This window comes from Thamnophis sirtalis, unplaced genomic scaffold, assembly GCF_051295495.1.
Source record: "Thamnophis sirtalis isolate CommonGarterSnake01/CBP01778 unplaced genomic scaffold, rThaSir2_p1.2 scaffold_7, whole genome shotgun sequence".
Taxonomy (NCBI): Eukaryota; Metazoa; Chordata; class Lepidosauria; order Squamata; family Natricidae; genus Thamnophis; species Thamnophis sirtalis.
The window spans coordinates 44,273,173-44,297,492 of record NW_028261387.1 but is presented as its reverse complement, the minus strand read 5'-3'; the positions used below and the strand labels follow the sequence as shown (position 1 = coordinate 44,297,492).

Below are 24,320 nucleotides of genomic sequence, written 5' to 3'. Positions count from 1 at the left end.
ATGTGTTCATAAGAGGAAACTAATATAGACCTTATGTATCCTATCATTTTCCAGAAGGACTAAATGGCAGATAATATATTGGAGCAATTTACTTAACATTTGCTTTCTTATAAATAAATTCCACTGACAGGCTGTAGGTGCAGCCTTTGGAAACTACAGCAATGCTACCCCCATGTGGCTTGGTGAATCAACTGCAAATCACTGACATAAGGGATAGGCCACTGCAATCTTTTCTACTTTGAATCCAAATCCAAATAATGGTTCTGCCCTCATTTGTCCTTCAGCTATTGTATCACAAAAGGGATGTGGTGGCTCAGTGGCTAAGACGCTGAACTTGTTGATCAGAAAGGTTGGCAGCTCGGCGGTTTGAATCCCTAGCGCCGCATAACAGAGTGAGCTCCTGTTACTTGTCCAGCTTCTGCCAACCTAGCAGTTCAAAAGCATGTAAAAAGACAAATAGAAAAATAGGAACCACCTTTGGTGAGAAGCGTTCCATGCACCTTTGGGGTTTAGTCATGCTGGCCACATGACCATGGAGACGTCTTTGGATAGCGCCCTTTGGCTTTGAAACAGATGAGCACCGCCCCCTAGAGTTGGAAACAACTAGCACATATGTGTGTGGGCAACCTTTACCTTTACCTATTGAATCACAAAGCACCATATTCCTTCTTCGGCCACACAATATTGCCTCCAATGGATCTGACAACTTTAAGATTTCATTAGCTGCATTGGTATCAAAGTAGTATTTTCCTTTTCATTTGGACACTAAGCTATGACACCTGCAAGGTATGTCAAGCTTGCTCTGCCCCATCACTTATTGCCTTAGTCATGAAACCAATATTGGGTGTGATAAGTGGTGTATTTTTTGGAAACACCCTCTTCTAGTGAGTAATTACACTTGCTATTTGTCTCTCAGCATCTGCTCTCTTGGAACTTTGTTTCCTAACATTTCTCTAAATCTTTTGGCTGATACTTTTGTTTCTGATGCCAACTTCTTTCTAAACTCCTAACAAGGCAGAGGGGCGAAAAGGAAGTTTCCACTATTGCATTTGGAGGAGAAGATGGGTAATTCTTCACGCTATAATTTTAAAAGTACTTTGAAATGCTTATTTAGATTCAGTTGCCTGCTTCTTCTGATTGCATTGACCACAAAATAATGGGTATGTTGGTGATTGGCCATTTTCCCCTGCATTTGTCTGTTTCAATCACTCTCCCCCTCCTATAATGCCCATCTACTGGAGAGTTTCAGTTGAACTGTCCTGCAGGACTAACTAGTTTCTCAGTAAGGACAGACATGCTTCTCTCCTCTCTAGAGTTATTCTGCTCTGTTGTTTTTCCAAGAAGAGTGAAATAGTGGAATGATATTACAGATAACTGGTGCAAAATAATGTAGCAGTGAAATACTGTGAAAGTCAAAAAAGCATAACAATAAAACTGACTGCTTACAGAAGGATCTAGGCATGTATCGCCTATAGAAAGGAAGGAAAGGAAATTTTACATGAAAGTTCTGCTTCATGATTCTGATTTTGTTTTATAAACTTGATTAAGCTTAGGTTACAGCAGAATGGGATCTAGGAGATGGGAGTCTGGAAGGTGCCTAGAAATAGTGAAAAGTTTTAAAAGAGACTCACTCCATAAATTGCTGCTGCCATATACTAACTGACAGGTTTCCCCCTGTTACTGATGGGCAGAAGAAGAAAAAGAAGTATGTCAGTGCACTGAGATATAGATAGATAGATAGATAGATAGATAGATAGATAGATAGATAGGGAGGGAGGGAGGGAGGGAGGGAGGGAGGGAGGGAGGGAGGGAGAGAGAGAGAGAGAGAGAGAGAGAGAGAGAGAGAGAGAGAGAGAGAGAGAGAGAGAGAAGGAATCACTACACCCACTCCTCTCCTAGGAAAATGATATTTTAAGAAATATTTAAAAGGCAGAATATTTCCCTTAAAAAGAGAACTAGAAACTCAGAGAGGTAGAAATTCAGCCCCCCCCCTGTTAATTGGCAATTAACAAAGTCTATTGTACACAACTAAGATCTACCTCCTTTCAGGCAGAGTCATTTCATTGCCCTTCATTGCACCACCCACCATGTTTCAACCAAACTTAACATACAGACAACCTACAAAGCGAGCTATGACTTCTGACAGCAACCAATCAGGATGCTCTTCCTATGCCCCAGGAAGTTCAAAGCCCAGAGAGGGCATAAAACACAGGGAATCTTAGCATCTCTGCTCTTTTCACCCAGAAGCTCCAAGGCATGTAATCCTGTCCACCATTAAACCTAGTTTCCAAACAGCCTCCATATTTCCAGTGTCTTTTTCCATACTTGGAATTGAACCCAGATGGACATTTCTTCCAATGATAGATAGATAAATAGATAGGTAGATAGATAGATAGATAAACAGACAGACAGACAGACAGATAAACAGACAGACAGACAGACAGACAGATAGATAGATAGATAGATAAACAGACAAATAGATAGATGATAAATAGATGAGAGATAAGAGAGAGAGGGGGGGAGGGAGGGAGGGAGGGAGAGATGGGTGGATGTACAGACAGACAGAGGAGGGAGAATCAAAACAGTGAAAAAACAGATCCAGCTTCCTAGTGCTCACCAGTCAAACCCAGTATATGGTTCTGCCTTTTACAAAGAGAACATGTGGAAGTGAGAAATAGGATGCAGTGTCATTCCTGCTACACTGGATCTTCCAATTAACAGCCTCATTTTTCAGCTGCTTCTGCCTTGCTTCCAATGGCATGAGCTTGCAGATTCTGTTGGGGGTAAATGTCTGCTGTGTTAGAAAATGAATCCCCCTTTCCCTGCTGTTCCTCCCCCTTCCCCCAGCAGAGATCAAAGATAGCATGCATATCAAAGCAGCAAATAAGAGGCGTGGGGCATGTTGCCAAGTAGTGCTATTAATGGCCAGAACCAGCCTTATTGCCATGAGATGTATTTGGCTGTTGCCTTGGAAACAACAGATGTTAAGTGCTAGGAGACCCTCCACAAATAAAAAGATCCATCATTCATTTGCTCCTACAGAATGCTGCAAATGACTCCTCCAGTGAAAGAGATAGCTTTGGGAATTTCCACAAAGACCATAAGCCTGAGCTGAAGCTGCCCCAATCTTGGATATAGTCTACTCATCAGGGTTCATATGACTGATACTCCCTCCTATAAAAAACAATGCCATAAATGCAACTCAAAATCTTAAGTTGCCTGGAAAGCATGTCTTCCTAGTCAGATGTTATAATCTCCTTCTACCAGTATTACTTTTATTATATCTTCCAATTGTTATAAAATGAACATCTCATCATATGAACTAAACATGCAGGTTGGCAATGGGGAAGCTCTGCTCTAGTCCTTACCTCCAATCTGCCCATTGTGATCCAAAGACAGCTCTGGCTCATTCAAGTTTCTATGCTGAACCTCTATGTAATTTCTCTGTTTTCTTCTCTTCCTCTGCATTTTGACACACTACAGCCTTGGATAGTCTTCAGATGGGTTGGGATTTTAATTTCAAGCCAAACATTTTGAGAATTGAAATGTGTTAACAGATCTACAGTAGAGGACACCAACTTGGAGAAACCTAGTCTAGATAAAGGTTTTGCACCTCAGTGACAAATAGATTATTGACCATTCTTCTGAGGGAGTTGCTGATTCTATCATTAACAAGATCCTTCTTTTCTTAGACTGGGGCAAAGTACTGGAGCTTATGTACTCATGATGTCAATAAACTCTGGGATGATGCATATTTCCAATGATACGAAAACACTGAAATGAGGCTGCTGCTGAATTTTAAAGAACAAATGTATATAGTAGCCACAGTTTTTTTTTCTTCATTATTCACTTATTTCCCCATACCAAGATAAATTGTAAAGAACTGCATTTCTCAGGGACAAACTGTCTCGGTTATAGGATGATTTCTTGGAGAACCTCTTTTTCTATCTTCTTAAAAATAGAGTTTGTATATAACTCTGTATATCTTTAACTTGTCTGCAGGTCCCACCCAGAGAATTTGAGAAAGCTGTACTATACACAGCTTTTAAAGAATTCTAAGTAAACTATATCTTTGTTAGCCTAAGTAAAAGTATTGATAGCTTTCTCTGAACAATCTTAAAAAAATAAAATTTTGTTAAGAGTCCATTTATTCTTTTCCTAGACGCAGCGTCTGGAGCTTCTTGAGAGTAACTCCTGTTTTAAATGGGTTCAAACTCATTTATCTGTAATGTAGCTTTATGGAAGGTATGAAGAGCTTTCTCAAATAACAATTTGGAAAATGAGGGAATTATTGTTAACACATAGAGAACAAGAATTAACTCCTCTAGCCTGTGAATTGGAAACACAATATTAAATGCCCTTATTTTTTACTATTTTTAAAATCAATTTCACTGAATAAATGGCAGAGTGGCACTTCACTGAAACTCCCAGAAAACCAAGGTACACCTTGGAATTGGTGCACAGATAGGAGCTGCAGAGCAGCAATTTAATCCAGGGCTTCAATTATCTGCTTACCAAGGCCTCAGCTGAATCACCATCAGATCCTCATGGAAAAAACCCCAGGGTCCATCAGTCAACTGGGATAGGCTAATCCAACAGGATGGGTCTCCTTGCTTGGGTGAGCTATTAGCAAATCAGAGGGCATCCAAAGAATGATCTCTTCATGTAATGAAGTGGTACTAATAACCTCACATAGTAGATGTCACTGTAACTGCCTTAAGACAAAATACAGACCTAGTGCCCAATACATACTGGGCTCTATATTACCTGGGACAGGTCGATAGTTGCCATTGGGACTAGGAACTCCTGAGCTGCTCTGGACTCACTAAGCAGCAGGTTAAAGTTCCATGAAGCTGTGATTCTGCCATTCTCTGAAATGAAACTGCCTGGTATAGGGTTTTATTAAAAGGCTTTGAAAGCATCACTGAAAGATTCTTTCAATGGAGGTGAAGATTCTCCATGTGCCCCACAACTTCTCTGAATTTGTATACTTACCCTTCCTTTGGAACTTACTTTCCATCTCCTTGTTATTTCCCCAGTATCAGCCTTTCCTATGCTTTTGTTCAGATGCCTTTGAAGAAATTGGTTCCTGGTTGCATGAAAAAGCTGTCAGCTTTTGTTTGACTCTGTTTGGTGTAGAAACACATTTTCTATAGCTAAGTGCAACTCTGCATGAAGTGGCTACAAGGCAAAAAAAATATAATACACATTTGACAATAAAACTATACAGTGGCTGTACAAAGTAGCTCTCTCCATTTTGAGTTTCTCTCAAAAACCTGATCACCAGTAATAGCAATGAATGATTCAGTTTTATTCAGTTTATTCAGTTTTTCATATCATTTCAAGTAGTTACCTGGATAAATTTAGTCAACAACATGTATTGCCATACATAGGTATAAACAAATGCAAAGCTTGAAGTAGAAGGATTAACATGTCAAAGACATTCTCAATCAGAGTATTCTGGAAGATACAACCATGTGTATGTGTGATGATTGTACAAACTCTTCTACATGTGTACAGGTAGTCCTGGACTTACAACAATTCATTTAGTGACCGTTCAAAGTTACAATGGCACTGAAAAAAGTGAGTTATGATCGTTTTTCATAGTTAAGTTGATTGTAGCATCCTCACTGTCACACCTGATTAAAATTCAGATATCTGGCAACTGGTTCATATTTATGACTGTTGCTGTATCCCAGGGTCAAGGGTCACTGTGCTGTCCCAACAGTATACAGCTAATTTAAAAATTAGAAGCTGTTCTGCTCCGGGCAATGAGGTTCTGCTCGGGCAGCCAGTTAACTCCACGCTTGGGAATATTTTTCAGATCATGTTTATTGTCAGGAATCCTTAATAACAAAACTTACAGTTCAGTAATGAGGTTCTTCTGACTTTCCCTGATCTGTCCCTTCACGTAGAGTAAAAAGACATTAACCTCCATCAACCTCCTCAGAGTAAAAAGACAGTTAAAACTCCTTTAATCCTCTGAAGTAAAAGACAGTAGAAATCCTTCAACCTCCTCAGAGTGAAAAGACTTTGAAGTTATTCCCCTCAAGTAGAAAAACAAACAAACAAACCTCCGTTTGCATTTGACTGAGAAAAGCTGCCAGGATTTCCCGCCCTTTTTGGAGCAAAGAGAAACAACCCATTTCAGCAAAGGCCGATTATCTCTCCTGAGGTGAAGGACTTTGTTGCAATTGAGAGAGTGTGTTAAAGGGAAATCAGGATTTGCATGGTAAAGCAACCCCCCTTTTCATTCCCAAAGCTAACAAAAAAAGTAGTTCTTTGTATAGTAAATGCCTCATGGAAAAATCTCCATGCAAACGAAATTTGAGTAAGGAAGAAGCCAGCAGCCCAGAGCAGACCTCCTAACTCCTTTGACAATAAAGAGGCAACTGATGCAAGCCTGCAGAAAGCCAAAAGAGACATAAGGCAGAGGCAGACCAGCTGAATGAATTAAAAGAGAGTGAATGTTATGTTCTTGCTGAATTGTTATTGTTTGTGAAGTGGGAAAAGGTGCAAGCCCTTAGGAGGTATCAAGCCAGCCAGGTCCAAGAAGGGTTCCGAGTTCGGGTGCTCCCCTTAGGAATCCCAACATTGGAGAGGCAACTGAGCCAAAAACCTCAATAGGGACGCCATTGCAACCAATCCAAACAATAGACAGAACAAACGCCATTTAGTGGCCACTCTAGAACTGCAGTCCAGTACCTTAAGCCAACACTAGCAACGCACTCTAGTGGCTGGCAGGTGAACTGCGCCTGCATCTCCAAAGCCTCTCAACGCACTCTAGTGGCTGGCAGGTGAACTGCGCCTGCATCTCCAAAGCCTCTCAACGCACTCTAGTGGCTGGCAGGTGAATTGTGCCTGCACCTCCAAAGCTTCTCAATGCACTCTAGTGGCTGGCAGGCGAACTGCACCTGCATCTTCAAAGCCTCTCAACGCACTCTAGTGGCTGGCAGGTGAACTGCGCCTGCATCTCCAAACTTCTCAACGCACTCTAGTGGCTGGCAGGTGAACTGTGCCTGCATCTTCAAAGCTTCTCAACGCACTCTAGTGGCTGGCAGGTGAACTGCGCCTGCATCTCCAAAGCTTCTCAACGCACTCTAGTGGCTGGCAGGTGAACTGCGCCTGCATCTCCAAAGCTTCTCAATGCACTCTAGTGGCTGGCAGGTGAACTGCGCCTGCATCTCCAAAGCTTCTCAACGCACTCTAGTGGCTGGCAGGTGAACTGCGCCTGCATCTCCAAAGCTTCTCAATGCACTCTAGTGGCTGGCAGGTGAACTGCACCTGCATCTCCAAAGCTTCTCAACGCACTCTAGTGGCTGGCAGGTGAACTGCGCCTGCATCTCCAAAGCTTCTCAATGCACTCTAGTGGCTGGCAGGTGAACCTTTCTAACCATGGCAGAAAGGTCAGACATGGATGAACCCACCATAGGCTCAGAACTGGTCATCCAAAACTCAGAATCAAATGTCCAAGTATCAGAAAAGGCAGAAACACGTCAAGTAGACTATGACCTAAGACAGCACATTATGCAGATTACGCGGTCAGACCTCTTGGAGGAATGGAACAGAGTTTATCGAAGGCAGGAAAGTAACTGGAAGCAGTTGCAGCATCTCTGCGACAAACTCGAAGACGATTTACCCCCAAAACGCCTCCGTTCTTTATGTAAAGATATGGACAACATCTACAGGCTATGGAGATTTTATGGAAACCACCTCGCTGATATCCAATTACAACTAAATGATGATGAAGAACTCCAGAAGAAAATGTTGCACATTCAGATGTTAAACAAAGAACGTAAAAGGCAGTTCCGACACAGCAAAGACCTTATAGAATCCAATCTGAAGAGGGAGACAGCCCCAGATGAGAAGTCTGAGTCTAAAGCATCTCGACAGTCATATGTGGCTCCCTCTCATGCTTCCAAGAAAGCGTCCTCATCCAACCCCAAAGACACATCAGAAACAAACACCAGATCTGTAGTGTCTCATCGTTTGCGAGCACCATCTCAGTGGTCAGATGCAGCCCCCTCTCACGCTTCTAAGAGGACATCCTCATCTAGTCCAAAAGTTACACAAGGAGAGAAGGCCGCATCAGTGAAGTGTCATCATTCACACACGACATCTCAACAGTCACATGCAGTTTCCTCCCACGCCTCCAGAAAGGCCTCATCTTTCCGATCAAAGGCAGGTAGCAGCGTCTCACAGCAACCTTCCCGTTACAGCCACAGGTCACGGATATCTACAGCTGGAGAGGCACTAATAGAAGCTGGGATGGCAGAGATAGAACTAGAGACAGCAAAGGAAGAGCAGCTGCTGAAGGAAAGGTTGGCAACCGTGGAAGCAGAAAAGTCAGCTGCAGCAGCCAAAGCTCGGGCAGAGAAGGCAGCAGCAGAAGCAGAGAGTGCCAAAGTTAAGGCTCAACTGGAATACCTTCAGCGCAAGCAGGAAGCGAAAGAAAAACTAATACGGGTCAAAGTTCTACAGATGAAGGCTAACTGTTCCTCCCTCGACTGCAGTCCTAGGAAGCTGGAAAAAGATAACCAGCACCAGCATGTGAAGGCCTACATGGATGACCCAAGCCCACCACAACAGGAACAAGGTGGAAAATCTCGATCTGGATCACGAGACTAAATACTCGACAGTCTCATCAATGTCCAAAATGAAGAAACGCATGGAAGTGCACAGCTCCCCCTGCCACCGTCACTAGAATGGGACAACCCACCAGATGATCGCAGTCAGATTGTGACACCAGAGGTAGCAAGCATCCCACCTCACCTGAAGCACATGAGTAACCACTCTCCTGTTCTAGATCCCAAAGCTGAAATCCTGCTCTTGCCAGGAACAGACTCCTCCAACGCCTTCACCCCTCAACAAGTGGTCAAAGGTCCAAAGGACTCCCCATCCGCCCTCGAGACAGAACTTGGAAGGGGCATCTTTGGGATGGTGTATGTCGATCGACCTCAGGTCCCAACCCAGACAAACGTCTTCACAACTTCCACTCTCAGTAACGGAAGAACATCCCACTTGAAACCATGCCAAGAACATTTCACGACCTCATTGATTGAGCCAGTTTTAGGAGCAACAGTGTTCCAGACCAACAAAGAATTTCTGAGGTTCATGGTCAAGGAATTCCTACAGGAGGCCACCAAGATTTGGATGGCTCCAATACCTCTTTGCATACCAAGGTATGCAAAGAGGTATTGGACTTGATGAAGAATGCTGGCACCCACCATCCTTTAGAAAGTGCCAGCCACAAGAACCAGACCAGATTCGAGCACTTTTCGATACCAGCGTGCAATCCCAAGGTCTCTCTCTGAATAAAGTGCTCTTCAAAACTCCCAACCTCACCAACAGTCGACTCAGCATGCTCATTCAGCCCAGAAAGGAAGCTGACAACATCCAGCAGATGTTCAACTTATTCTGTGTCAGAGAAAACCATCAAAGTTATTTATGTTTCATGTGGTCCAGCAACGAACAGCACAACCAACAGAAGCAAGAATGGCCAATATGGTGAGAATCCCTGAGTTGTCTCCAAGGCGTTCCTGTCCAACGCAAGTACATTCCCACCTTGCCTATCGCCACAATGAAGACGGTAACAGCTGTAGGATACATCAAGATCTACGGTGGGGAGAACAACGTCCACACCAGTCTCATCATGGGAAGGGTGAAACTAGCACCACAACTACCCGTCAACCAGTCCCAAGAATCGACTCGCTTCAAACAACTCTCCAGACGGAAGCCTCTCATGTTGGGCTTAGCAGTAATCATCTTCACCACCCTCGTGGTAGAGGGTGCAACCATCATCAATTCTCAAGCCTTGGTTCCAGAGTTTTTGGATCCTGAGATACCAACTGCCCTTACCCCAGCCACCTTACTGAGCCAGAAGACAGGTGACTGGCCAGAACCAGCAGGGAACCAGCACCCACCATCCTTTCTAAAGGATGGTGGGTGCCAGCATTCTTCATCCCAAATACATGTACTGGAACTTGTGGCCTAAGGGACTTGTGCCCACGAGAACTCATGGCCTATGGGACTTGTGCAACAAGCCCCACCCTGTAATGATGAACTAAAAGACTGAACTAGAAGATTGAACCTCAAACTTTGCATGCTTTGTGTTTACATGATTGTTTGCACTGTTTTGATGCTATGCCTTGTGTATCTCAGTTAGTTAGGCAGTCAGTTTGCATTTTTATGCCATGCCTTTGTTTATCTTTAGTTAAAGGTTAGTTGATAGTGGAATTTATAATTCCAGGTGGGGAGTGTGCTGTCCCAACAGTATACAGCTAATTTAAAAATTAGAAGCTGTATCCTTTAAGCAACTATCTCATGGGAAATGCAACTACCTTGTGGGAAATGTAGTCCCATAACATGTGATCACATCTGTGCTCCCTGATTGGGCAGTGGGGTATTTTGCCCGGGAAATTGTTTTATTACTGCGCACTCACTGGATCCCTGTCAGCACTAGCAGAAGCAGCTTTGTACCAGCAGCATGGGTTAGAGGAATTAATGTCTTTTTACACTACGTGAAGGGACAGATCAGGGAAAGTCAGAAGAACCTCATTACTGAACTGTAAGTTTTGTTATTAAGGATTCCTGACAATAAACGTGATCTGAAAAATATTCCCAAGCGTGGAGTTAACTGGCTGCCCGAGCAGAACCTCATTGCCCGGAGCAGAACAGTCACCTTTTTTGTGAACTTCTGACAAGCAAAGTCAATGGGGAAGCCTTATTCACAGTATTGTTAACTTAAGTAACTTAACAACTGCTTTCACTTAACAATTGCTGTCATTCAGTTAACAAATGCAGTGATTCCCTTAACTGTGACAGGAAATGTTGTAAAATGAGGCAAAACTTACTTAACAAATCTCTCATTTAACAACACAACAGAAATTTTGGACTCATTTGTGGTCATAAGTCTACCTGTATTTGCATATACAATGTCAGGGTTCCAAGCAACAGCCCATAGGAAATCGAAACTCCAAGGCAGGGTTCCTCAAAATATAGATTTATTAGGCCTGTCATATATCCCCCGGGTTTTCCCCACCCAGTTCAAAATCCAAACTTCTTACCCATATTACCCACAACCATCACTACTCCCTCTCTCTCCCTTTCCCACAGCTCCAGCCAGCCTTGCTGTAGCAATCCTGAAGACGCTCAAAGATGCCTCCAGGGTTAACACACTCAACTTTTACAATGGAAACATTAGTTGAGAAGAATTAGATCCACAGACAGAATTTAAAACAAAACATTATTTTTGAATCAATTCTAAAACCAGTGTGTAGAAAGCCAGAAGATGATCAACATGTTGAGCAAACACAAATATTCCAGATAAGTATATACTGCTTATACTGCTAGGATCAAGTATTTCATCTGTTCCCAGACAACAGTACAGTAATAGTGTTTCTTTTCCTACATTAAATAAATATATTCTGTGACCATGCATTCCAGAGTTGTGTGTTTGGGAAATATATTGCTTTTGCTATAGCTTTTAATTTGGGATCTTGGTCATTTCCAAAGCCCAGGATGCTGCTTTTGGATGCAGTAATCTAGAAATTTCTGTGATTCTATAGTGGGGAAAAAGATGGAAATCTGGAATTATGCTGTCTTTTGGTTCTTAATGTTTCTTATTTAAAAGTGTATGTGTAGCTTTTGATCCATTCAAATAATATTAATGATTCAATTTATTGTCCAGTTTTAACTAACGTATCAACAATAATATTTTAAATAATCATTTTGGTACATTTTCTAGAAGTTTTTTTGGAGGGTATAGTGGTGGTAGAGCTTAATTAGAAAGCATGGCTGCCTTCTAGAATTAAATTAATTCTAATTCCAGGATAGCAAAATGGGACATTGGTTGGCTCGCAAGTCCCTAACCTTTTTTTTTTTTTACCAAACTTTAAAAAAAAAACCAAAGTATTGAAGAAAGCCAGCAGAAGAAGAGTTTGAATATCCTGATTCTTCCAGCCTAAAGGCATCTTGTGGTTCTTACAAACACCCTTGGAATTCTAGAACAAACATTTGGGATGATGGCCACAACTTCTTCAAAAGCAAGAATGGCTATCTTGTTTTCATCAATCATCAAGTAAGGTTTAGCATGGCTTTCTTTTCAAAGGTTAAGCATTTTTGGTCCATTATATGAAAATAATTAGGGACATTAGGGATGTGGTGGCTCAGTGGCTAAGACACCCAGTTTGTCGCTCAGAAAAATTGGCAGTTCGGTGGTTCGAATCCCTAGCACCGCATAACGGAGTGAGCTCCCATTACTTGTCCCAGCTTCTGCCAATCTAGCAGTTTGAAAGCATGTAAAAATGCAAGGAGAAAAATAGGAATCACTTTTGGTGGGAAGGTAAGAGCGTTCTGTGCACCTTCAGCATTTAGTCATGCCAGCCACATAACCACAGAGACGTCTTTGGGCAGCGCTGGCGCTTCGGCTTATAAACAGAGATAAGAACTGCCCCCTAGAGTTGGGAATGACTAGCACATATGTGTGAGGGGAACCTTTACCTTATCTTATGAAAAGAATGAACATTGTGGAAAATAGCCCAATTATATGGGTTATGCCCTCTAATTTTGAACAAAATAAATAGTTTGTGGAAGCACCTAGTTTCACATATTTTTCTGATGGACTACACATGAAGATACAGAGATAGAGATTAACATAGGATCAGCATGGGATGCACAATCAGTTTCCTGTCTTAACTACTATATTCCCTTTGTTGGAACACTTCTCATGCATATCAACACCTGCCAAATGCTTTTTGGATCAGATCTAATGTCAAAGTCCTTGATCATAGCAATAGTCTGATTCAAAGGATGCTACCCAACTGGGCACTTAACAAGGTACTAAACATGAGTACTTCAACCTTATGGTGCAAATCTGTCCTACTTTCAAGATGGTGTGGCAGTGCTGAGCTCTGCTGCCCTCTGCAGTGATGATGAGAGCAAATCGGGAGCAACTGTGTGAACAATGTCTGCACAGGGAAATATGTGCTCTCAAAGGAGGATTCCCAAATCAGGGAGAACCTTCTCTTTACCCATCAGAGGTTTTCCTCGTTATTGCTCTATCTTTGCTTTTTCTCTCTCTTCCTTTTCCTCATTAATATCCAACACTATTAACTAGCTTTCTGGTCTTTTCCACAGCGGTGGAAACAGTTCATCTGAGGTCTAATCTAAACTGAAGGATTTATTTTTGGGTCCTTGTAACCTAGCAACAGGTACATGTGACCAGTAGTGGCTGCACCATGAATATGCATTGTCTTCTCCAGGCTGAGATCCTCGGTTAACCAAGGCTCTCCTGGGAGTTATTAAAGATCGGAAGGCATTCAGCCCGACTTCAACAGAGTCAGCAGCTGCTAAATGTCTAACACTGTGCAAAGGTATGGTGGATGAGAGGCTGGAAACGCAGCTTTCAGAGACTGGCTATTGCTGTGGGAAACTGGCAGCATCTTCTGCTTGGTACTATTTTTGTCAGCCCCGCAATGAAAATAGATGATGCAGGAGAAAAGAAGGGATAGATAAAAATAAACAGCCGTTCACTTCCCTAAATAGCAGCATATATGCCTAAGGGAGGGGCTAATAGCTTAGTGGCACAAGCATATTTTGCATGGTGAAGATTCATTTCTAGCCAGCACTTTGGAGAGGAAAGCATCTTTCAGCCAAAATGCATAAAACAAATACCAGAGAAGGGCAGAAAAAAATGTATTGAGCACAGAGTTTATCCTCCAGAGAAACATGATTTGCACTAAAACTCAAACAAAAAAAACAGGTCATTAGCCTTTGTGTGGCTGTAAAAAGTAGATTTGTAAGAGTATAGGCAGTGCATGAGAATAGTTTAGAATATGGCAGTGATTGGGACAGGACTGCTAGGGGACAGGAGCAAAAGTCCCATTATAAACTTTCATTCTTGCATTTTTTTAATGGAATCTAGTCCTTCTGAAAGCCTAATGCTTTCAGATTAAAAGTGTTGGGGCTTCTAATCTGAAAGCAATATAGCAATGCAAATAAGAAATGTTCACACATGAATCTTTATTTGGATGCACATTGGCTAGTAGTACAAAATCAAAGACTTCACTGTCAGAATGCAAGTACAATTTTAAATCTTTTTTTCTGTCACATTAATGGGGATACAGGTAACATGAGAAGAACTAACTGGTTTGATTTTTATTCAAGATCAGCTTTCATACAAATGGTGATAAATTAATGACTATAATTTAATTAGCCTCCCAAAGTTTATACAAATGGAAATATGCCATGTTTGCCCTCCTCTTATTCCTTTTCTTACTTAATGGATGTATTTATAAGATGCTAATCATTATCATATCTTACTTCACAGGACTACCTACTAGGGAGAAGCAAAAGCTTCTAAACTATCTTCCCCAAGTCTAAATACATTGACTATTAAAAATCTGAGGAAAGGTATTTTGAAACAGAGGAAGTACAGTAAAATTGATTGTTGAGGGCAATATGCTGACTCTGTAAACTGCTTAGAGAGGGTTACAAAGCACTATGAAGTGGTATATGAGTCTAAGTGCTATTGCTATCTATAGTAGAAAGAGGTGTTCCTATTTTTAAATTTTTGCTCCCTCAACTACTTTTCAGACTGTGGTTGGAGATGTCTTTCACATTTAACACATATTTTGGTCCTCATTTTCAGCCTACCAAGGTATTAGAAATCACAATTGCTGCATTCAGGAGCTTCCAAGATATTTTGTGGATTTACAAAATCTATATCAAGCCATGAGTTGTTTAATTATTGATGGCTGTCTTTGGGAAACATACGAAAGACAAAGCTTAACAAACACCATCATAGCTGCCCTTGTGCGGAGTTTACCTTACATATTTTGGTTAACAGAAGTTTTATCTTCAAGGAAGTGGCAAGAATTGACCTTTATAATGAAATTATTTTTGCTTTTTGCCTTTCTCTGCAGGAAGAGAGTGATGGTTTCGGATCCTGATGGGAGGGGAAGACTACTTATATAAGAGAGTGATGAAGTTAGCAGATTCAATATAGAAGCAGGGAGGAGATTTTTAATGAAGAGTTCCAATCAGTAATTCGATTCTTGTATTAGATTGTTTTATTTGGTTTGCTTTCTTAGTTTCGTATTTGGTTCTGATGAAAATTGTGTTCTATGAACGTTGATGAATTGGTTTACTAGGGCCTAATCTTTTTAGGAACTGTGCGCTGGTAGGCTGGCCAGCAAGTTGTCCCTATATATTAAACCTGATAGTAGTTTAGGGTTATCTTTAAAAGTCCAGCCAACAAAATAGCAGATAAATATAGAAAACTAACTAAAAGCTTTGTTTTATTAACAGCATGAATACGGCAGTCTTACATAGATCAAAGTGAAATACTTTGAAATAATTAGTTTTGCCAAAGTCGCTGGGCAATAGCTGCAGTCTGCACAGCCATCTGGAGCTTAGAGCTACTAGACAGGTGACCTAAATCTCAGTTGCTGCTAGACAGGCGGCTGAAGCCAAGAGTCTGCCACCAAGCCGCTATCCCTGGCCTTTTAAACAATGCCATGGGGCTGGTTCCTTAAAGCAGAAAAAATGGCGAATAGGACTGCAGCTTCTGGATGAAACGTCATGAGTCTGCAGAGACAAGGAACATAATGTGGAAGTATCACACTGCAAGATGATACATTATCTGGCCATAAATGATAAATGGAAGGTTTTTAACATGAATTTTCCTTTGAAAGCATTGGAAACTTTGGTGGATTCAGTATGGAGCAACCAATCATTATTAATATGATGCATTGGTATCATATTTTGTCAGATGCAATTTCAGCTTCATTAGGTAAAGGTAAGGATTCGCCTCACACATTTGTGCTAGTCGTTCCTGACTCTAGGGGGCGGTGCTCATCTCCGTTTCAAAGCTGGAGAGCCAGCGCTATCTGAAGATGTCTCAGTGGTCATGTGGCTGGCATGACTAAATGCTGAAGGCGCCTGGAACGCTGTAACCTTCCCACCAAAAGTGGTTCCTATTTTTCTACTTGCATTTTTTACATGCTTTCGAACTGCTAGGTTAGTAGAAGCTGGGACAAGTAATGGGAACTCACTCTGTTAGGCAGCGCTAGGGATTCAAACTGCCAAACTACCGACCTTTCTGATCAGCAAGCTCAGCATCTTAGCCTCTGAGCCACCACATCCTCAGCTTCATTAGCTAGCCCTTAATTTCCACAATAAGTTCACCACTCTTCTTTAACACATTAACCCTTAAAATCTGAAACATTTATTTATTTATTTGTGGTGCCTTTAGATCAGTGTTGGCTCCTGGTGATTGCCTGGACAAGTCCTTGTAATTTTCTTAGCAAGGTTTCAGAAGTGGTTTGCCATTGCCTGTTTCCTAGGGCTGAGAGAGAGTGACTGGCCCAAGGTCACACAACTAACTTTGTGCCTAAGGCAAGATTAAACCTCCTGGTCTCCTGGTTTTTAGGCTGATGCTTTAACGGCTGCACCAAACTGGCTGATTATGTCTTTTGCTGAAACTGGAAGATCAGTTTGATTTTGGATTGAAAGCTGCCTTAAAGAGCTGTTTCAGGGGAAAAAAGGATAAAATATATTTGTAAAACATAAAAACACTCCCCTCCACACACAAATCTTTTAAAAATGCTTTGTAATTTCTGTTCAATTAATCTGTTATAGCAGAGATAGCTAAAATTGCGGGGAAATACATATTTGTGACCGGGCATTGTTAAAGATGTTGAAGTGAAAATATAAGATGAGCCTTAGTTGGATGGGGATATATCCAATAATTTTTTTGGGTGGGAGATTAATTTGAAATATAAATTACAAACTATTATTTCAAATTTCAAATAAAATAAGTGCTTTAAATAAAGCAACCAGAACAGGGCTGCAAAAATCAAGTGATCATTAGAGAGTCTAGAACTCACAGTCTCCCAGTGTCTAGATTTAGAGCCTAAATCACAATCCCAAATTGGCTTTCACTAAAAGAATAAAAAGTTGAAATCTATTTACTAAAACTTTCCTATCTATTTGTACCCTTTATTTAGCCCATTGGTTAGTATATTATACCAGTACAATGTAAGGTACCTAAAAACTGCTAACTTAAAGAAAGTAGAAAAAAAAATCAGGACTCCTGTGGAACTGAAATTTCTATGAAGTTCATGCAAGGTTCCCTGGCCATGTGTTTGTGATTTTCTCTGTCAGGTTCCTAAAAACAAAGTCAATGGGGAAGCTGGCATGAAGTCAGAATTCATTCCCTCTCCCTATGCATATACTATCACAAATTTTGAATCAAGGTACCTCAAATCTGCTAATTTAAGGAATGCATTAAAACATCCACAATGTTTCGACCGGTTTTATTCACAAAGTTCTGGTTATTGCAGCATCTCTGCAGCTATGTGTTAAAGTCACTTTTCTAAGGAGATAGGAGCACCATTCTGCACTAGTATAAAAATATATCATTAGCCTAATTATTCTGTGTGAAAAGAGAATGGGGGACAGACAAACTCCCTTTCCCTCTTTTGGAAGAAATGTCCTTCTGGGTTCAGCTCCAAGTGGGGAAAAAGACACTGGAGACATGGAGGTTGCTTGGAAAAATGGTTTAATGGTGGACAGGACCACATGGCTTGCGTCTTGAACAGAAAAGGTGATCACATGCTTCAATGTTGGGTGAAGAAGAAGAGAAGGGCTGAAAGTGCCTGGCTTTATATTCTCTGTTCGGCCCCAGCTCTCTGTTTCCTGTTCCTGTGTACGGTTGTCAGACTCCCATGGGGCCATGCAGGGGCAACTCTCTAGACTTTGTTTTGAGTCCAAGTTTGAGTTTCCAGATGCCATGTGATGAGTGGGGTAAAGGCGATAACTACCTTTATTATGTAAAGTAGACTAGCTCAGGCTTTAATGGCTCATTGACAAAGGTGGGATGGGCAGGAAACTGCAGGGAGCTACTTTGTCTTTAAAACATGTTTCTCTCGTTTCACATCAGCACACAGCAGAATATAATATTCTGCCTTTTCAATATTTCCTAGGATATTTCATTTTTCTAGGAGAGGACTGGGTGCTAACTTCCTACATCTCAAAGGATGACCCAATGGGTCATAAGTTATCTGGTAATTTGCATACTGCTACTTCCTGGCTATATAGCTAGAAGCATGTGACTAGAAGATTATACCAATTCTATAAAAGACAAATAACATCAAGTTTTATTTTAAAATATTTAAAAAATCTCTTTAATTTAAAAATATTAACCTTCAGTGCTTGAGGAGATAAATTGAGGAGAACTGTTCAGATCACAGTACATTACTACTTGCAAATTACTTAATAGAAAAATTCAAATAAAAAAACAAAAAAAAACATAAGTTATCCTATTGGCTAAGCTAAAAGTCAAATTACTTCTTAATATGTTGGGTGAATCAAATCATTATGTTAGGGGACAAAGTAACATACTATCCTAGTGCAGGAAATTTTGTATCAAAATATATTTTATTCTTTATACTGTTGCCATCTCCCTTAAGACATTAACAGAATCCTCAATGGACTGAGAATCAGCATCTCCACTAGATAATTGACAGTCAAGCTGAAATTTAAGTTAATCAAGTAAAAATAGCAATAGCAATAGCACTTAGACTTATGTACCGCTTCACAGTGCTTTACAGCCCTCTCTAAGCGGTTTACAGAGTCAGCATATTTTCCCCCAACAATCTGGGTCCTCATTTTACCCACCTTGGAAGGATGGAAGGCTGAGTCAACCATGAGCCTGATAAGACCCAAACTGCCAAACTGCTGGCAGCCAGTGATCAGCAGAAGTAGCCTGCAGTACTGCATTCTAACCACTGTGCCTCCATGGATGGTGGGAATGGGGGAAAATGTTTTACTCAAGCTTCCTCAACCCCCCAAATAAGTTACCCAGAACTAATCCATAAAGCAAAGGGTAAACTCTATTTGTAAACATAGAGTTAATTAAATTGGTCTTCTGGTGGAACTGCTTGTTCACAAGAATAAACATCATAGATGACATATACCTACACACACACACACACACACACACACACACACACACCCCTCAAGTGTCACTCTAGAATCAGTACGTACGCACTGCCACCTTTAGGACAAGCTCCCTTATAAAACAATCTCATTGTACCCCATTTCTCTGCAGCTGTCCCTAAAGAAAAGCCCTTTGCTTTGGGCAATGAATATTTGTCCTTTCCTCACAACTGTCTCTGGATTTCATTTTTTAATTTATTCTTCTGCAACCCCAGTTCGAGTTGGAATCCCGAATTATTCTTCTGACACAATTCAACACATTTATGGAAGTGTGCTAACCATGGTTGATGGATCAACAAGCTGTGCATTTCTGTGTTGGGATTCAATTTTTTTTTACTACCGGTTCTGTGGGCATGGTGTGGCTTGGTGGGCATGGCAGGGGAAGGATACTGCAAAATCTCCATTTCCACCCCACTCCAGGGGAAGATTACTGTAAAATCCCCATTCCCTCCTCACCCCATTAACCTGCTTTCCAGCTCCGTTCTCCTGTGCAGGGCAACAGAAGAAGACCCAACCGATCAGCTGGGACTTGTGAGGCTGTGAATAGATGGGGGCAGAGCCAGAGGTGATATTTGCCAGTTCTCCGAACTACTCAAAATTTCCGCTTTCGTTTCACCAGAACTGGCCAGAACTGGCTGAATACCACCTCTGGTGCACTTGCAATTATAGGGTCTTAAAAAGTGGGATTTGCTACATTTTCAGGTCATCAACAACAACAGTAATAAGCCTTTGCCCCACTTTCTTTCTTTCTGAGTTGTAAGGAATCAAGAGATCAGGAGGAGGATGGGTCGTTCCATATCAGTTCAGGCATCAATTGCTCTCTCCATATATAGCTACAAAGATCCCTTGGCTACATGTTTCCAATGCCCACTATTCCCAGCTTGTGATATTCTTAGCTGTACTGATGTCAAAGGCAGCGTTTCCCCCAGTATTCTGATACGGGCAGCTAGAAGATGGATAAAATCTGAGATATGATAGCCCACATCAATAGAAGGAAATTGATTGCAGTGACTGGGAACAGTGGTTGTAAGGTGCAAGATAATGATTGACAATAGGGACAGGGGGAATAAATAAATAAAATTATTGTTTTCTGCCAACTTGAGAGCAATTCAGCTCAGCACTAGGAAAAGGCCCATAACATTCCACTATCATTGTCTTCTTTCTCCCAGTCTCCAGACTGGTTAAAGTCAAAACAGGTGGGACCTATTTCTCCATCAGCAAACCAGAATCTGGGAAATAAGAAAGCAATTCAGTGTAATAGAGAGGAAGCCAGCCCAGGATTGATCTCTTGAGAGTGTAGCAGAGTGAGGTTTGATCAGTTCCGTCCCATTTTGTTGTTTATGTTGCCATTAGTAGGCAATGCAGTGTCTGTGCTTGCATGGCATGGTGAGAGAAAGCCCTTAGGAGAAAGGAGACTTGTGTTCCATACTTAAACTCAATTCCATGTTTTAGACTCATTGTGAGTTCTTGCAGAGCCTTGAGAAACGAGGCCTCAGTATCTGGAATACTAATCATATGAATAAGCACTTCTGAGGAAATCCAACAAGCCGTACTTCTGCTATATATATATTAAGAACCAAATTGTAGCCTTCAAAAAAGTCGTGAGAAACAAAGCTATATTTATCACACAGTGTTGTGAGTATTGTCTGGGAAAGTCTGCTGATCCTAAGTAAAATGTTTCCGACCAAAGACAAACATCGCCCTGCTCTGAAAGCTTTTCACTGTAATCCTATGCATGCTTATTAAACATTTATCCAATTAAGCCCTTACCTGTAGATAAACAGGCTAAGCTCATACTGCTGTACATTTCATTCTAAAATTAGTGTTTCTGAGGTCAAAATCTATCTATATATTGCACTACTTGCTTTGTTAGGTCAAGTGATGCTTTTAAGATACACAAGTGCAATTATTTTTCAAGCATTCAGAGCTACTCTCATCTTACATTGTATATTTTAAGATACAAGTCTTGCAGTAGAAAACCAAATCTTGATGACCCCAGCGATTGTTCTGTTCCTTCTACCTTCTGCTTCTAAGTGTCTATGTGAAAGTCTGCTAACCAGGAGGTCCTCGAGAAGCCACACATCACATCCTTCTCAACATATGCAGGGTGAGTTTTTGTTGTGACATGACATAATTACAATTTATGTATTTAAGAAAATTCATATGGCTACCCAACTGACTCTCAATGATTTTGGATGGCTTACAGAGATAAAAACCCAAAGACAATAGAAAACAATAACCCTACCAGTGGTGGGATTCAAATATTTTTTACTACTAGTTCTGTGGACGTGGCTTAGTGGGCATGGCAGGGGAAGGATAACTGCAAAATCCCCATTCCCTCTTCACTCCTGGGGGAAGGATACTGCAAAATCTCCATTTCCACCCCACTCCTGGGGAAGAATACTTAAAAATCCCCATTTCCTCCCCACCCCACCATCCTTCTTTTCAGCTCCGTTCTCCTGTGCAGGGCAACAAAAGAAAACCCAGCCAATCAGCTGGGACTCGGGAGGCAGCAAATAGATGGGGGCGGGGCCAGCCAGAGGTGGTATTTGCAGGTTCTCCAAACTACTCAAAATTTCTGCTACCGGTTCTCCAGAACCAGTCAGAACTGACTGAATACCACCTCTGAACCCCATCTCATCCTCTGGGTGACAACAATTAGTCAATTAAATAAGCTACTTGATGGGCTTCACTCCACTCCTACTGGAGGTTCTCCAGGCCCGTTGGCAAAACCAGGGGTTCAGGGCTTTATGAAAGAATGTTAAAGTGTGGGCAATGATGAGAAGGATGTGATTTGTGTCAGTCATATGATGCAAATAATGCAAATTAGATCATTTGCCCTCCCCTACAGGCTCCCAGGTCTGCTATAAAAATAATAATAATATGCGTTGCACCCTGCACTTTTTTCATGACCCACCATTATCTTGTCTCTTAGCTGACATGTAGACTCTGTATTACGAAGTGGTCGGTGTCTTGTGCTGTCAAGGAAGGAGACCATATTGCTTTACATTTCCAAAATTGAAAATTTTATGAGCATTGATTCTAGTATGAGTCAGGAAACAAACCTGTCCTAAAAATATATGTTTAGTTGTATAGCTGAACAACCAACTGCTCTGTGCAAATGATTACAAATTACTGCAATCAATGTTATTAACCTGCATGGGATAAAAAACAGTCATTGATAGAATAATATTACTCTTTAAATAAGTTAATGATTAATATTTGGATTGAATTAATCTGATGATACCATAGTATGACCTAAAAACCCCTGTAATTTCTAGTATATCTGAGCAATTTCTCTGCTTTCAACTGAAATAAAAGCAGTCAACTGTCATTTCATTTTTGTTTAACTTTTATTCTAGATGCAACTGAGGCCAGCCCTGAAAAGAACCAATTTCTTCAAGCTGGCCCTTCAGATGTCTAGGATTCTATGATTTATTTATTTATTTATTTATTGTCCTTCTAGATCAGTGTTTCTCAACCTTGGCAACTTGAAGATGTCTGGACTTCAACTCCCAGAATTCCCCAGCCAGTGAATGCTGGCTGGGGAATTCTGGAAGTTGAAGTCCAGACATCTTCAAGTTGCCAAGGTTGAGAAACACTGTTCTAGATTATCCGAAACAACTCACAAGATAATCTGCCACAATGTCCTACTTTCACTTCAACTGCAATAACACAAGGACTATCAATAGATACAAACTAAATGTAATCCGTTCAAATCTTGATTGCAGGAAAAATGATTTCAGCAATAGAATAGTAAATGTGTGAAATACCCTACCTGATCCTGTTGTTAGTTCCTCTAAACCCCATACCTTTTACCTTAAGCTATCTACCGTGGACCTTACGCATTTCTTAAAAGGTCCCTAAGGCGGACGTGCATAAGCACACCAGCGTGCCCACCATCCCTGTCCTACTGTTCCATTTATATGTTCTCTTTTTATGTGTTAATGGCTATGTTTTGCTTACTTTATCCATTTATTTGTGCCATTTTTTCATGTGTTTTTTCATACTTGTTTCCCTGTACTTATTGACAAATAAATAAATAAGTAAACTCTGAGCAGCCTCCCAAAGTTAAAAAGCATTATATAAAAACAACTGCCATCATTCCCCAACTTAACGGGCCCACCCAAATATCCTAATCCAAGACATGGGGGAGAGCTTTACGTTTATAAAGATTGCTTTACGTTGTGCAGTATGGGGAGAGGGAGGCATGGGGGGTGGGTATGGCTTTTCCAAAAGGCAAGAGAATTGACAGAGATTATAGAAGCCAGCTGAACTGGAAGCAGGTGGCTTTTGCAGCCCAGAGACTCCATACAGTCCACTAGATGATTGAAGATGTTGCCATATCTCACTGTGAAAGAAATACACTGTTGGAAGAAATGTCATCCTGGGTTCAGTTCCAAGTGGGGGAAAAGACACTGGAAACATAGAGGCTGCTTGGAAAGATGGTTTAACGGTGGACAGGATCATATGGCTTGAGCTCCTGAACAGAAAAGAGGGATCACATGCTTTCATATGTTGGGTGAAGAAGAAAAGAGACCAAGATGCTGAAAGTTCCTGGCTTTATGACCTCTCTCTTGCTTTTGATCTTGATCTATTCTGATTGGTCGTCAGACTCCCATGGAGCCATGCAGGGGCAATTCTGTAGGCTATCTTGAGTCCAGGTTTGGTTGAGCATTGCTTCTTCCCAGGTGCCCTGTGGTGAGATGGGTAAAGGGCTAATACTATCATGCCTTAATCCCATCATCCTGAAGCTGAAGGGATGTTATGTAGAATAGACTGGCCCAGGATTTTTTTAATGCCCAATTGACAAAGATGGGAGCTATTAAGAGTGAGTCTGCTTCCTGCCTAAAAATGTGTTTCTCCATTTCTTATCCAGGGAAATATAATATTCTGCCTTTTCAATATTTCCCAGGATATTTCATTTTTCTAGGTGAGGGGTGGGTGCTAACTTCCTACAACACAAAAGGAAAATGAGGGAGAGGAAGAGGGAGGGGGAGAGAGGGAGAGGGAGGGAGGGAGGGAGGGAGAGAGAGAGAGAGAGGAGGAGGAGGAGGAGGAGGAGGAGGAGGAGGAGGAGGAGGAGGAGGAGGAGAGAGTGCTTTTCAGATCCTTGCTTTATCAGTCAGCATGGCCCAGTCGTGACTGGAAGAAATGTGGCCACTTAAAGGCAGTTAACTATTGACCTGGTTTGGCTCGATGCAGGGCTGTACTTGTGTGAACTGCTGCCAGGAAATAGCAGCTGTAACCTAGATGGGACTACCAATTGCATGTTTATTTCATACAGAGATATGGGAGGCTGGAGCCCCTCTGTGGAG

General features: G+C 41.4%; 2 long non-coding RNA genes across 3 annotated transcripts; both read left to right on the top strand.

Annotated features, from left to right (window-relative positions):
* Positions 1–6,506: 6,506 nt before the first annotated feature.
* On the top strand, positions 6,507–11,632 carry LOC148044628 (uncharacterized). Its single transcript, XR_015697395.1, has 2 exons — positions 6,507–6,850; positions 11,116–11,632. It is a non-coding gene; the product is annotated as an uncharacterized LOC148044628 (long non-coding RNA).
* A 1-nt stretch (position 11,633) lies between these two features.
* LOC148044627 (uncharacterized) lies at positions 11,634–22,450 on the top strand. 2 transcript variants are annotated; one of them, XR_015697394.1, is made up of 3 exons: positions 11,634–12,079; positions 20,960–21,109; positions 22,365–22,450. It is a non-coding gene; the product is annotated as an uncharacterized LOC148044627 (long non-coding RNA). The 2 variants fall into 2 exon arrangements; XR_015697393.1 differs by lacking the exon at positions 11,634–12,079 and adding an exon at positions 14,968–15,044.
* The last annotated feature ends 1,870 nt before the right edge of the window (positions 22,451–24,320 follow it).